The sequence below is a fragment of the Triplophysa dalaica genome, chromosome 5, assembly GCF_015846415.1.
Source record: "Triplophysa dalaica isolate WHDGS20190420 chromosome 5, ASM1584641v1, whole genome shotgun sequence".
Lineage (NCBI taxonomy): Eukaryota > Metazoa > Chordata > Actinopteri > Cypriniformes > Nemacheilidae > Triplophysa > Triplophysa dalaica.
The window spans coordinates 14,732,900-14,748,871 of NC_079546.1; the positions used below are offsets into that span (position 1 = coordinate 14,732,900).

Here is a 15,972-nt window from a genome sequence, read left to right on the forward strand (position 1 = left end):
AACTCTGAAATTGGCATAAATTTGCCAGTCACAAATTTTAAGGTGTTTCAGGGCAAGATTTTTCAGTTAAGGAATCTCAAACAATCATCTTAGTCTGGGACTAGTCTTAAACCTTGTCTACGAAACCGTGCATTGAATGCTTAAAGGTTTGGTTACCTTGTCATTATATTCCACTCTATGGCTTAAAGCAGACTATGTTTCTGCTCGGTTTCGAAACGAGGACCTTTCGCGTGTTAGGCGAACGTGATAACCACTACACTACAGAAACTCTGAATTTCGCATAAATTTGCCAGTAACAAATTTTAAGGTGTTTCAGGGCAAGATTTTTCAGTTAAGGAATCTCAAACAATCATCTTAGTCTGGGACTAGTCTTAAGCCTTGTCTACGAAACCGTGCATTGAATGCTTAAAGGTTTGGTTACCTTGTCATTATATTCCACTCTATGGCTTAAAGCAGACTATGTTTCTGCTCGGTTTCGACTAGGGACCTTTCACGTCAGGAGAATGCGACAGTCACTAAAAGAACATAGCTTGTAACATAATAGAGGCTGAATTTCGACTGTCTATATAAACCATTCATTGAATGCTTAAAGGTTTGGTTACCTTGTCATTATATTCCACTTTATGGCTTAAAACAGACTATGTTTCTGCTCGGTTTCGAACCGAGGACAATTCGCGTGTTAGGCGAACGTGATAACCACTACACTACAGAAACTCTGAACTTGGCATAAATTTGCCAGTCACAAATTTTAAGGTGTTTCAGGGCAAGATTTTTCAGTTAAGAAATCTCAAACACTCATCTTAGTCTGGGACTAGTCTTAAGCCTTGTCTACGAAACCGTGCATTGAATGCTTAAAGGTTTGGTTACCTTGTCATTATATTCCACTCTATGGCTTAAAGCAGACTATGTTTCTGCTCGGTTTCGACAAGGGACCTGTCACGTCAGGAGAATGCGACAGTCACTAAAAAAACATAGTACGTGACATAATAGAGGCTGAATTTCGACAGTCTACAAAACCGTGCATTGAATGCTTAAAGGTTTGGTTACCTTGTCATTATATTCCACTCTATGGCTTAAAACAGACTATGTTTCTGCTCGGTTTCGACTAGGGACCTTTCACGTCAGGAGAATGCGACAGTCACTAAAAGAACATAGCTTGTAACATAATAGAGGCTGAATTTCGACTGTCTATAAAAACCGTTCATTGAATGCTTAAAGGTTTGGTTACCTTGTCATTATATTCCACTCTATGGCTTAAAACAGACTATGTTTCTGCTCGGTTTCGAACCGAGGACCTTTCGCCTGTTAGGCGAACGTGATAACCACTACACTACAGAAACTCTGAATTTGGCATAAATTTGCCAGTCACAAATTTTAAGGTGTTTCAGGGCAAGATTTTTCAGTTAAGAAATCTCAAACACTCATCTTAGTCTGGGACTAGTCTTAAGCCTTGTCTACGAAACCGTGCATTGAATGCTTAAAGGTTTGGTTACCTTGTCATTATATTCCACTCTATGGCTTAAAGCAGACTATGTTTCTGCTCGGTTTCGAACCGAGGACCTTTTGCGTGTGAAGCAAACGTGATAACCACTACACTACAGAAACGTGGACAATTCCTGCGTACGTCGTCAAACTGGCGCTGGTTTAAAACAGACCACCCAAGCATTGTCTGACTTTGGCAAGAAACTTGCCAGTCACAAATTTGAAGGTGCAATGCGTCTGGGGAATGCGACAGTCACTAAAAGAACATAGTACGTGACATAATAGAGGCTGAATTTGACAATCCCAAAAAGCTTTCAATCAGGCCGATACGCATTGCAGCTACGTTTTACACTGATGGCATTTGCTCTGGTTGACGCCAAAACCTGAAAACTGTTTCTGCTCGGTCTCGAACCGAGGACCTTTCGCGTGTTAGGCGAACGTGATAACCAATACACTACAGAAACTCTGAATTTCGCATAAATTTGCCAGTAACAAATTTTAAGGTGTTTCAGGGCAAGATTTTTCAGTTAAGGAATCTCAAACAATCATCTTAGTCTGGGACTAGTCTTAAGCCTTGTCTACGAAACCGTGCATTGAATGCTTAAAGGTTTGGTTACCTTGTCATTATATTGCTCTCTATGGCTTAAAGCACACTATGTTTCTGCTCGGTTTCGAACCGAGGACCTTTTGCGTGTGAAGCAAACGTGATAACCACTACACTACAGAAACGTGGACAATTCCTGCGTACGTCGTCAAACTGGCGCTGGTTTAAAACAGACCACCCAAGCATTGTCTGACTTTGGCAAGAAACTTGCCAGTCACAAATTTGAAGGTGCAATGCGTCAGGGGAATGCGACAGTCACTAAAAGAACATAGTACGTGACATAATAGAGGCTGAATTTCGACAGTCTACAAAACCGTGCATTGAATGCTTAAAGGTTTGGTTACCTTGTCATTATATTCCACTCTATGGCTTAAAACAGACTATGTTTCTGTTCGGTTTCGAAACGAGGACCTTTCGCGTGTTAGGCGAACGTGATAACCACTACACTACAGAAACTCTGAAATTGGCATAAATTTGCCAGTCACAAATTTTAAGGTGTTTCAGGGCAAGATTTTTCAGTTAAGGAATCTCAAACAATCATCTTAGTCTGGGACTAGTCTTAAGCCTTGTCTACGAAACCGTGCATTGAATGCTTAAAGGTTTGGTTACCTTGTCATTATATTCCACTCTATGGCTTAAAGCAGACTATGTTTCTGCTCGGTTTCGAACCGAGGACCTTTTGCGTGTAAAGCAAACGTGATAACCACTACACTACAGAAACGTGGACAATTCCTGCGTACGTCGTCAAACTGCCGCTGGTTTAAAACAGACCACGCAAGTATTGTCTGACTTTGGCAAGAAACTTGCCAGTCACAAATTTGAAGGTATTCCAGGTCAAGTTTATTCAGGTAAGACATCTCGAACATTCATCTTAGTATGGGACTAGTCTTAAGCCTTGTCTACGAAACCGTGCATTGAATGCTTAAAGGTTTGGTTACCTTGTCATTATATTCCACTCTATGGCTTAAAACAGACTATGTTTCTGCTCGGTTTCGAACCGAGGACCTTTCGCGTGTTAGGCGAACGTGATAACCACTACACTACAGAAACTCTGAATTTGGCATAAATTTGCCAGTCACAAATTTTAAGGTGTTTCAGGGCAAGATTTTTCAGTTAAGAAATCTCAAACACTCATCTTAGTCTGGGACTAGTCTTAAGCCTTGTCTACAAAACTGGGCATTGAATGCTTAAAGTTTTGTTTAGCTCGTAATTACGTTTAACCATATGACTTAAAGAAGGCGATTATTCTGCTCGGTTTCGACTAGGGACCTTTCACGTCAGGAGAATGCGACAGTCATTAAAAGAACATAGTACGTGACATAATAGAGGCTGAATTTGACAATCCCAAAAAGCTTTCAATCAGGCCGATACGCAGTGCAGCTATGTTTTACACCGATGGCATTTGCTCTTGTTGACGCCAAAACCTGAAAACTGTTTCTGCTCGGTCTCGAACCGAGGACCCTTCGCGTGTTAGGCGAACGTGATAACCAATACGCTATAGAAACTCTGAATTTCGCATAAATTTGCCAGTCACAAATTTTAAGGTGTTTCGGGGCAAGATTTTTCAGTTAAGAAATCTCAAACACTCATCTTAGTCTGGGACTATTCTTAAGCCTTGTCTACGAAACCGTGCATTGAATGCTTAAAGGTTTGGTTACCTTGTCATTATATTCCACTCTATGGCATAAAGCAGACTATGTTTCTGCTCGGTTTCGAAACGAGGACCTTTCGCGTGTTAGGCGAACGTGATAACCACTACACTACAGAAACTCTGAATTTGGCATAAATTTGCCAGTCACAAATTTTAAGGTGTTTCAGGGCAAGATTTTTCAGTTAAGGAATCTCAAACAATCATCTTAGTCTGGGACTAGTCTTAAGCCTTGTCTACGAAACCGTGCATTGAATGCTTAAAGGTTTGGTTACCTTGTCATTATTTTCCACTCTATGGCTTAAAGCAGACTATGTTTCTGCTCGGTTTGGAACCGAGGTCCTCTCGCGTGTTAGGCGAACGTGATAACCACTACACTACAGAAACTCTGAATTTCGCATAAATTTGCCAGTAACAAATTTTAAGGTGTTTCAGGGCAAGGTTTTTCAGTTAAGGAATCTCAAACAATCATCTTAGTCTGGGACTAGTCTTAAGCCTTGTCTACGAAACCGTGCATTGAATGCTTAAAGGTTTGGTTACCTTGTCATTATATTCCACTCTTTGGCTTAAAGTAGACTATGTTTCTGCTCGGTTTCGACTAGGGACCTTTCACGTCAGGAGAATGCGACAGTCACTAAAAGAACATAGTACGTGACATAATAGAGGCTGAATTTCGACAGTCTACAAAACCGTGCATTGAATGCTTAATGGTTTGGTTACCTTGTCATTATATTCCACTCTATGGCTTAAAACAGACTATGTTTCTGCTCGGTTTCGACTAGGGACCTTTGACGTCAGGAGAATGCGACAGTCACTAAAAGAACATAGCTTGTAACATAATAGAGGCTGAATTTCGGCAATCTATAAAAACCGTGCATTGAATGCTTAAAGGTTTGGTTACCTTGTCATTATATTCCACTCTATGGCATAAAGCAGACTATGTTTCTGCTCGGTTTCGAACCGAGGACCTTTTGCGTGTAAAGCAAACGTGATAACCACTACACTTCAGAAACTCTGAATTTCGCATAAATTTGCCAGTAACAAATTTTAAGGTGTTTCAGGGCAAGATTTTTCAGTTAAGGAATCTCAAACAATCATCTTAGTCTGGGACTAGTCTTAAGCCTTGTCTACGAAACCGTGCATTGAATGCTTAAAGGTTTGGTTACCTTGTCATTATATTCCACTCTATGGCTTAAAGCAGACTATGTTTCTGCTCGGTTTCGAACCGAGGACCTCTCGCGTGTTAGGCGAACGTGATAACCACTACACTACAGAAACTCTTAATTTCGCATAAATTTGCCAGTAACAAATTTTTAGGTGTTTCAGGGCAAGGTTTTTCAGTTAAGGAATCTCAAACAATCATCTTAGTCTGGGACTAGTCTTAAGCCTTGTCTACGAAACCGTGCATTGAATGCTTAAAGGTTTGGTTACCTTGTCATTATATTCCACTCTATGGCTTAAAGCAGACTATGTTTCTGCTCGGTTTCGAACCGAGGACCATTTGCGTGTAAAGCAAACGTGATAACCACTACACTACAGAAACGTGGACAATTCCTGCGTACGTCGTCAAACTGGCGCTGGTTTAAAACAGACCACGCAAGTATTGTCTGACTTTGGCAAGAAACTTGCCAGTCACAAATTTGAAGGTATTCCAGGTCAAGTTTATTCAGGTAAGACATCTCGAACATTCATCTTAGTATGGGACTAGTCTTAAGCCTTGTCTACGAAACCGTGCATTGAATGCTTAAAGGTTTGGTTACCTTGTCATTATATTCCACTCTATGGCTTAAAGCAGACTATGTTTCTGCTCGGTTTCGAACCGAGGACCTTTTGCGTGTAAAGCAAACGTGATAACCACTACAAAACAGAAACGTGGACAATTCCTGCGTACGTCGTCAACCTGGCGCTGGTTTAAAACAGACCACGCAACTATTGTCTGACTTTGGCAAGAAACTTGCCAGTCACAAATTTGAATGTATTCCAGGTCAAGTTTATTCAGGTAAGACATCTCGAACGTTCATCTTAGTCTGGGACTAGTCTTAAGCGTTGTCTACAAAACTGGGCATTGCATGCTTAAAGTTTTGTTTAGCTTGTAATTACGTTTAACCATATGACTTAAAGAAGGCGATTATTCTGCTCGGTTTCGACTAGGGACCTTTCACGTCAGGAGAATGCGACAGTCATTAAAAGAACATAGTACGTGACATAATAGAGGCTGAATTTGACAATCCCAAAAAGCTTTCAATCAGGCCGATACGCAGTGCAGCTACGTTTTACACCGATGGCATTTGCTCTGGTTGACGCCAAAACCTGAAAACTGTTTCTGCTCGGTCTCGAACCGAGGACCCTTCGCGTGTTAGGCGAACGTGATAACCAATACGCTACAGAAACTCTGAATTTCGCATAAATTTGCCAGTCACAAATTTTAAGGTGTTTCAGGGCAAGATTTTTCAGTTAAGAAATCTCAAACACTCATCTTAGTCTGGGACTAGTCTTAAGCCTTGTCTACGAAACCGTGCATTGAATGCTTAAAGGTTTGGTTACCTTGTCATTATATTCCACTCTATGGCATAAAGCAGACTATGTTTCTGCTCGGTTTCGAACCGAGGACCTTTTGCGTGTAAAGCAAACGTGATAACCACTACACTTCAGAAACTCTGAATTTCGCATAAATTTGCCAGTAACAAATTTTAAGGTGTTTCAGGGCAAGATTTTTCAGTTAAGGAATCTCAAACAATCATCTTAGTCTGGGACTAGTCTTAAGCCTTGTCTACGAAACCGTGCATTGAATGCTTAAAGGTTTGGTTACCTTGTCATTATATTCCACTCTATGGCTTAAAGCAGACTATGTTTCTGCTCGGTTTCGACTAGGGACCTTTCACGTCAGGAGAATGCGACAGTCACTAAAAGAACATAGTACGTGACATAATAGAGGCTGAATTTCGACAGTCTACAAAACCGTGCATTGAATGCTTAAAGGTTTGGTTACCTTATCGTTATATTCCACTCTATGGCTTAAAGCAGACTATGTTTCTGCTCGGTTTCGACTAGGGACCTTTCACGTCAGGAGAATGCGACAGTCACTAAAAGAACATAGCTTGTAACATAATAGAGGCTGAATTTCGGCAGTCTATAAAAACCGTGCATTGAATGCTTAAAGGTTTAGTTACCTTGTCATTATATTCCACTCTATGGCTTAAGACAGACTATGTTTCTGTTCGGTTTCGAACCGAGGACCTTTCGCGTGTGAGGCGAACGTGATAACCACTACACTACAGAAACTCTGAATTTCGCAAGAAACTTGCCAGACACAAATTTGAAGGTGTTCCAGGTCAAGTTTATTCAGGTGAGACATCTCAAACATTCATTTCAGTATGGGACTAGTCTTAAGCCTTGTCTACAAAACAGTGCATTGAATGCTTAAGGTTTGGTTACCTTGTCGTTATATTCCACTCTATGGCTTAAAGCAGACTATGTTTCTGCTCGGTTTCGACTAGGGACCTTTCACGTCAGGAGAATGCGACAGTCACTAAAAGAACATAGTACTTGACATAATAGAGGCTGAATTTCGACAGTCTACAAAACCGTGCATTGAATGCTTAAAGGTTTGGTTACCTTGTCATTATATTGCTCTCTATGGCTTAAAGCACACTATGTTTCTGCTCGGTTTCGAACCGAGGACCTTTTGCGTGTGAAGCAAACGTGATAACCACTACACTACAGAAACGTGTACAATTCCTGCGTACGTCGTCAAACTGGCGCTGGTTTAAAACAGACCACGCAAGCATTGTCTGACTTTGGCAAGAAACTTGCCAGTCACAAATTTGAAGGTGCAATGCGTCAGGGGAATGCGACAGTCACTAAAAGAACATAGTACGTGACATAATAGAGGCTGAATTTCGACAGTCTACAAAACCGTGCATTGAATGCTTAAAGGTTTGGTTACCTTGTCATTATATTCCACTCTATGGCTTAAAGCAGACTCTGTTTCTGCTCGGTTTCGAACCGAGGACCTTTCGCGTGTTAGGCGAACGTGATAACCACTACACTACAGAAACTCTGAATTTCGCATAAATTTGCCAGTAACAAATTTTAAGGTGTTTCAGGGCAAGATTTTTCAGTTAAGAAATCTCAAACAATCATCTTAGTCTGGGACTAGTCTTAAGCCTTGTCTACGAAACCGTGCATTGAATGCTTAAAGGTTTGGTTACCTTGTCATTATATTCCACTCTATGGCTTAAAGCAGACTATGTTTCTGCTCGGTTTCGAACCGAGGACCTTTTGCGTGTAAAGCAAACGTGATAACCACTACAAAACAGAAACGTGGACAATTCCTGCGTACGTCGTCAACCTGGCGCTGGTTTAAAACAGACCACGCAACTATTGTCTGACTTTGGCAAGAAACTTGCCAGTCACAAATTTGAAGGTATTCCAGGTCAAGTTTATTCAGGTAAGACATCTCGAACATTCATCTTAGTCTGGGACTAGTCTTAAGCCTTGTCTACAAAACTGGGCATTGAATGCTTAAAGTTTTGTTTAGCTTGTAAGTACGTTTAACCATATGACTTAAAGAAGGCGATTATTCTGCTCGGTTTCGACTAGGGACCTTTCACGTCAGGAGAATGCGACAGTCATTAAAAGAACATAGTACGTGACATAATAGAGGCTGAATTTGACAATCCCAAAAAGCTTTCAATCAGGCCGATACGCAGTGCAGCTATGTTTTACACCGATGGCATTTGCTCTGGTTGACGCCAAAACCTGAAAACTGTTTCTGCTCGGTCTCGAACCGAGGACCCTTCGCGTGTTAGGCGAACGTGATAACCAATACGCTATAGAAACTCTGAATTTCGCATAAATTTGCCAGTCACAAATTTTAAGGTGTTTCGGGGCAAGATTTTTCAGTTAAGAAATCTCAAACACTCATCAGTAGTAAATATGATACACCGTGTGTCAAAAATTGTGATTTATTACCCAAATTTATGGCCCCCTGCTGTGTTTTTATGATTATGACCTCGTTTGACCCCCTAATTTATGGCCCCCTGCTGTGTTTTATGATTATGACCCCCTTTGATCGTGCAACGTGTGTACATTTATGACCTTTGTTGATGATCATAAAAGATGTTTGTAATGTCCAGACCTCGCTGTCACACACCCCCCCTTCACAGGATGTCATTGACCAAACATTGAACTCCTGTGAATGAGGGCAATAAAGAGTTAAGGATAACAAGCACTGATGTTGATATTTTCCAGATCTAGTTGTTTCACCTACCACCCCCTGATCATACTAGGGTATTTAAACAATGTTGAGAAAAGTTGTATTTTTTAAAGTCCCCACTCTACTGGTACAATGGCTGTTCCAAAGGCTCCTAAGACAGTCCGAAGGGTTATGTATATTTCGCCGACAAGAGGATCTGTGGAAATGGATGAAAAGCTTACTTATGCACCTAAGAAAAGACAGAGAGTTAGTCTGACAAACTTTCTCCATGAAGACTATGATTTTGTAAAGCGTGATTTTTCTATGTCAGGCAATCGCGTGGGTCGGTATCTATTTGACAAGAAATCGCGCTGCGTTGAGCTCTATACAGGTGATATTGGAGATGATTTCACATCACAGGACCCCTGTCTGATTTTTCCTGCCAAAGACTGGTCTATATTTTTTAATTTTGTTTGGAGAGATTTGAACGACTGCGGCGACGACCCTTTGTACACCGCTGAGTGGGATGGTGTTATTCCTGAAACAAGGTATCGAGTGGTCGGCGATCATAGTAAAAAGCTACCGGATGACAGTGTCTATATTTTTCGATGCAACAACAAGACAAAACTACGTGAATATGTCTATCCGATTACACAGTCTGAGCATCACATGCATTATGACTTGATATTTTTGTTTCAGTGGAAAGATCTCCGTATGCTTGACAACATTTTCTCATGCATTGATAAAATGTTTAAATGGTGTGATCACTATGAACGATACACTTCCGTTAAAGTTAAATTGTTCCAACCAGAGAGGTGTGTCGCTAACTCTAAGGACCGCCTCTTAACCCCACCCACTTACTACAGCCATTAATAGGGTTCCAGTTTGGTTCACTCGCTACAAACGGCTAACATGTCTCAAGAAACTCTGTCAACCACCATTCATGCCGTCAACCCCTGGACTGCTGCTCTCCCATTGCCTGACGACAATGCAACACCAATGGACAACGATTTGCCAGCTGACAACAGTTGGTTGGATAAATTTTGTACGGATCTGGGGTATCACAACCTGACTTTCATCACGACACCGTACGGCAACTCTGGTGCATTAGCAGGAGCGGCAGCTTTTGCGGGTATCGACGACACAGATGGATGTATTCGAGCTGATGGATTCAAGATTATAAAGGCAACTGTCGTGGTACTTCTGGAACATCTTATCAACAAAAAGATGAAAGAACTTTGCATCGGTTGCGAAGTCGACCATCCTAGCCAAATTAGACACAGCTGTCTGTTTGAACCTGATGCCTATTTTTTTGACACTAACTTTGAGGAGCTGTCACGTGGTATGATTAAACCAGAGCTTAAACATATCATAGCTCAAGCGCTTGCTCATTGTGGTTTAAGGATCCATCCCCTGAGGATTCAGGGGTCAGTTGACACAATTTTGCACGAACTGCGTGACGAGGCCTACATTTTGGAAAAGCTTCACCAAGTCAGAGAAAAACTTGTGGATACCAACAGTGAAAAGATTGTCTATGACGCTGTGGACAGTTGGAAAGGTTTTGTCCAAATTGACAGAGACTAACATCGTTATGGGGAATTCATGCTATGCAAGGGGGATGGCTAAATGTCTACTTAAACGCCGTTTAAGATGTGAAATGACCAACTTATTGTGTAAGATTGTTGATGACGGTGCTGGTTCATCTGTTATTGTTGTAAACAGATGTGGTGTTGATGTTAAACGAATTACAAAACTTAAGAATCTAATGTCTGTTGTACGAAGTGTGTCAAATGAGTGGACTGAATTGATGCATATATGCATTAATGCGGGTGAAACAATTGCTGTAACTATCAGAAAAATCTTTGATTTGATGACTGAATTTGGAAATTCTATTAGAATTATAGACGTATTATGTATGTGTACGTATGTAACTGATTTATGTGTAATTACAAAATCAAGAAATGATCAGACTGATGTGTGTGAGATTATTGAATCACTTGTTGATTACATTCTTGAGAAAAACATTGTGGTGTGTATAAATTTCCTACACAGTCTGGATGACGTATGATGTATCTTCTTTTACTGTTTTCAAATAAAAACCATCAACACTAAAACTATCTCTGTTATTCTTTTGCTGATACTGGTGTGGCAATATGTCTGAAGAACAAATGAAAAACATTTATTACACACCTTCAAACCCCGGTTCTTTAGGTGGTAAAAAACGTTTAAAAGATGCTGTTTTTAAAGAAACGGGTGTTCGTTTAACTGATAAAGAGGTATCAGAATGGCTTTCCGAGCAGGACACTTACACACTGCACAAAACTGCTCCTCTAAAATACAAAAGGAATAGGGTTTTTGTCTACGGTATCGACATGCAGTTCCAGGCTGATCTAGTGGACATGGCGGCATATGCAAAAGAAAATGACAACAACCACTTTCTGTTGACATGCATAGATCTTTTTAGTAAATATGCTTGGACTCGTGTGTTACAAAACAAAACTGGTGTAGAAGTTGCTAGAGCCTTTGAATCCATACTGCAAGAACGAATTCCAGTTAGGTTACAGACCGATAGGGGGAAGGAGTTCTTTAACAAACACTTTCAAAAACTCACAAAAAAGTATAACATTACACATTTCGCAACAGCCTCTGAATTAAAGTCATGTGTTCTTGAGCGGTTTAACAGAACCTTAAAAGGTAGGATGTGGAGGTATTTAACAGCGACAAATTCAAAACGCTATATTGACATACTTCAAGACATAACGCAGGGGTACAACGCCTCCTATCATAGGAGTATCAAGATGAGGCCGATTGATGTAAACAAAGAAAATGAATCTGTGGTGCTACAAAATCTATATGGCGATAGTGGATCTACCCGTGTCAAACCCTCATTTAAGTATAAAGTCGGCGATATTGTGAGAATTTCTAAAGTAAGAGGTCCATTTACCAAAGGCTATGAGGAAAACTACACGCAAGAGTTTTTCACCATAACCACATGTATACCAAGAGAGCCGCCTGTCTACAGATTGAGTGATTACGATGGAGATGTTATTGAGGGTGCTTTTTATGAAAAAGAAATACAAAAAATTCTTGTAGGTAAAAACAGGAAATTTAAAGTGGAAAAAATTTTAGACAAGAAGAAGAGAGGTAAAAAGACATTATTGCTGGTACAATGGCTCGGGTGGCCTGCAAAATTTGCCTCATGGATTGATCAAAAAGAATTGGGGGATGTACAGACACCATAAGACAGAGTCACCTGTCTAGAATGTATACATTTGTGTAAAACCTGCCATGGCTGAGGCTGGCTTTTATGTTACACTCCCCTGCAATGCATCTTCATCTGTTTATCCGGAGAATAAAATATCTAATTTTACAACCCTCTTAGCGAGAGCTATAAACCTAAAAGGAGAATGGGAAGTAGGATTGATAGAATTTGAATATCCTACGTCGTGGTACACCTTTAATGAGGACGACGCTGCTTTCATTCTGGACCATAGGGGGACCAGGACATTGTATAGTGACAACCCCTCTAAAGACAAAGAAATTGAGATTTTCATCAACAGAGATCCAAAGATATCAAACAAACTTTGCAGAATAAAGTATGGATATTATGACGACGTTGTTTTCTTGATCAGGGAGATCAATACACACCTGCCAGCGGGTGTGAGTATTGGATTCGACCATGTTAAAAATAAAGTGTTTCTGAAGGGGCCTCCGAATACTTCATTGACATTTTACGGAAAGCTGTCTATTATTTTAGGATTAAACCATGGGGTTGCTATAGAAACCGGAGACCAGACTGTTACGTATGCACCACATCAAGCAGACATAAATGGTGGTTTCTATACAATGTATATATACACCGATATAATAGAATATCAATCAGTTGGCGATTATCATGTCCCCCTATTAAGGTGTGTACATATAGAAGGTGAGAGTAACAAGGCTTGCTGTGTTAGATACGACCGACCTCATTACGTGTCGATTAATAAATCTACCATCACCGAGATAAGCATACAAGTAAAAGACGATCAAAATCAAGACGTACGTTTCAGTTACGGAAAGGTCTGCGCTAAATTACACTTTAGACCCGTAAAACACTACGTTTTTTAGGAAAATAAACTTGGAGAATGGTGTACTACAACAATCACAATGTAGACCCCATGCGTTACGTGGCATATTACCAGAATCAGGCAGGCAATGGCATCCCTGGCTATGCCGGGGGAGGGGTCATGTATGGAGCCGGTCTGGGTGGACTTTTTCGTGGTCTATTACGTATGGCGGTACCCCTGCTAAGACGTGGATTTAACATAGCAAAGCCGCATCTCAAATCAGCAGCAAAAAACATACTAAGCGATGTTGTTAGCAATACGTTATCGCACTCTTTTAATAACAACAACAACAGTCAAGATGGTTCGGGGTTGATGGTAATGACTCGCAAAAGAATGACTAGACCTCCAGGGACCCGGAGGAGTGGTCATACGCAGAAGAAAAGAAAACGACAGCCTAAGAAAACATCAGTTGTCAAACGTAAGCGCAAGGCTACAACAAGGGGTGCTGCTGCAAAAAGAGCAAAGAAATCTGTTAAAACAATATTTTAGATCATGGCATTACTACACAGCATGTCAGAAGAGTGTTTAAAAACCGAACTGGACCTGTTTACAGTACCGCTGACTCAAACCGCTATTGAGAAAAATACATATATTGAAGTTCCCCCTTTATCTGCTATATCGGACTCAACACCTTTGGAATTTTTTATTGCGGGAACTGGTGAGGACTACGTGGATCTGAACAACACAATGTTGTTTTTACGCCTCAAAATCACAAATCCTGATGGCACAGATATTGCAGACGGAGCTCCCGTGGGGCTTATTAACTATCCAGGAGCAACAATATTTTCACAAGTTGATGTGTCGCTAGGGGATCGTCTCATATCACAGAGTTCAAGTACACATCCTTATCGTTGTATAATAGAACTGCTCACAAATTATGGCAAGGGTGCCCTGGAAACACTGTTCTCTGCGGGGCTCTTTTACAAAGATACGGCTGGACATATGGATACTACCGACCCCGCAGGGGGTAATCATGGTCTGACAAAAAGAGCTGCCTTTACCAACGCCAGCAATGTGGTCCAGCTTCTTACACCCATACATAGCGATATATTCTTTCAAGAAAAACTGATGCTTAATGGAGTGGACATTAAAATAAGGATGACCAGAGGTAAAGACGAATTTTGCTTGATGAGGAGTGACAATATAGCCTATAAACTAAACATCCTCTCAGCATCGTTATTTGTGAAAAAAGTGTCAGTATCACCAGCTGTAAGGTTGGGCCACGCGCAGGTCCTGCTCTCAACCACCGCTAAATACCCAATGGACCGAGTATGTCTGAAAAATTTCTCCATACCAGTAGGTTCCAGGGTGAGCACTCAAGAAAACCTATTCTTAGGAACTCTACCAAAATCTATTGTACTAGCCATGGTTGATAATGATGCATTTGTAGGTTCATATGATAAAAACCCCTTCGCGTTTAAAAATTATGATTTAGAATTCTTAGCCATCTATGTTGATGGGCAACAACACCCTGCGAAGCCGCTACAGCCTGAATATGAAAATGGGTCAGCAGTGAGGGAATTTTACCAGTTAGCATTGGCTTCTGGAAGGCATCTTAAAAATCAGTCCCTATCTATTGACCGAGAAGAATTCTTATTTGGATACACAATTTATATGTTCAACCTAACACCTGATTCTGAATGCTCTCAGCACGTATCACTAATCAAGAGCGGTAATATTAGACTGGAAGCACGTTTTAGACAACCTCTACCCCGCACAATAAATCTGCTACTTTATGCTACATTTGACAGTGTTCTTGAGGTTTCAAATCGTCGTCAGATACTGGTTGATTACTATTAATAGACCAAAATGAATACTATACAGCTTACGGCCGTGATGGATAAGGTCTCCTGCAATATCAATTTTCTCGGTGTGCTACCGTACGACTATCTACCCAAAAATCAAATAAAAAAACTACCCTTGATGGTTATATTGAACACACATCCTTCTGGAATGCCGGGACAACACTGGTTAGCCATTTACGTAAATGAGGATGGTGTAGGATGTTTTTTTGACAGTTTTGGTAATAACCCCGATTACCAAGGATTTCCACAAAATATTAAAAACTTTTTAAAACGCAATTCTAAGGAGATACAGCATTCGAACTTACAAGTCCAAGATTATTCATCAGACACATGCGGACAGCACTGTGTGTTTTTCCTCTACCACATGGCTAAAGGGTTTGATTATGATTACGTTATGAGACTGTATAGTGATGATTTGGTTAAAAATGATAAAATTGTGTCAGCTTTTGTTAAAAAACTAAAACATGCTCAATGTAATGAAAGTGTTTTAAATTGTATTCAGTGTGTACAAACAGGTGAAATGTTTATGTCTTATGTTTTCAATAAATTCTAAAAACAGAAATGGGGTGTCTCCAAGCCTTTATTCATATGTAAAACATTGAACAATACATATAATAACAAGTAAACGACAATAACAATAATCATGCAAATCTCATGAGTTTAAAAATGTATCCAACGAGATGGGTTAAGAGTGGGTGATTGAAATGCATTGCCTTCCGGATAATTTTCTTGTGTTGAAGGGGTGTTCACACGTATTCTTTGTCTACTCCCCTCAGGTGCTCCGTTCACAGGCTGTAACGTTCTGTGTTTAAATGAGTTTACCGCATGTCTGACATAGTGGTTTGGAACCATAGAGTATGGTATATTTAAAACAGCAATGGCCTCCAGAAACTCGTTCCAACCATGTGGTCTCCGTTCATCAGAAATCTTTTGTGGCGCCGTCACACCTTTAAGTAAATCGTACATGTGTGAACCAGGGATCGTTCTACCTTTAAAAACAAACTCTCCTGATTCCCCCCAGGACGTGATTTCTTTAGTTTTGGACATTTTATCTAAAATGTATCGAACATTTTTCACACTCCTCTTTGGAACATGCTTTAAAATGTCCTCCACAACATTGTCCAGAG

At 40.4% G+C, this 15,972-nt stretch overlaps 6 non-coding genes across 6 annotated transcripts; all 6 read right to left on the reverse strand.

Annotated features, from left to right (window-relative positions):
• Window positions 1-1,532: 1,532 nt before the first annotated feature.
• Window positions 1,533-1,605, reverse strand: trnav-cac (transfer RNA valine (anticodon CAC)). Its single transcript has one exon. It is a non-coding gene; the product is annotated as a tRNA-Val (tRNA).
• Window positions 1,606-2,138: 533 nt separating this feature from the next.
• trnav-cac (transfer RNA valine (anticodon CAC)) lies at window positions 2,139-2,211 on the reverse strand. The gene has a single exon. It is a non-coding gene; the product is annotated as a tRNA-Val (tRNA).
• A 523-nt stretch (window positions 2,212-2,734) lies between these two features.
• Window positions 2,735-2,807, reverse strand: trnav-uac (transfer RNA valine (anticodon UAC)). The gene has a single exon. It is a non-coding gene; the product is annotated as a tRNA-Val (tRNA).
• A 256-nt stretch (window positions 2,808-3,063) lies between these two features.
• trnav-aac (transfer RNA valine (anticodon AAC)) lies at window positions 3,064-3,136 on the reverse strand. Its single transcript has one exon. It is a non-coding gene; the product is annotated as a tRNA-Val (tRNA).
• Window positions 3,137-7,388: 4,252 nt separating this feature from the next.
• On the reverse strand, window positions 7,389-7,461 carry trnav-cac (transfer RNA valine (anticodon CAC)). Its single transcript has one exon. It is a non-coding gene; the product is annotated as a tRNA-Val (tRNA).
• Window positions 7,462-7,719: 258 nt separating this feature from the next.
• Window positions 7,720-7,792, reverse strand: trnav-aac (transfer RNA valine (anticodon AAC)). Its single transcript has one exon. It is a non-coding gene; the product is annotated as a tRNA-Val (tRNA).
• Between the last annotated feature and the right edge of the window lie 8,180 nt (window positions 7,793-15,972).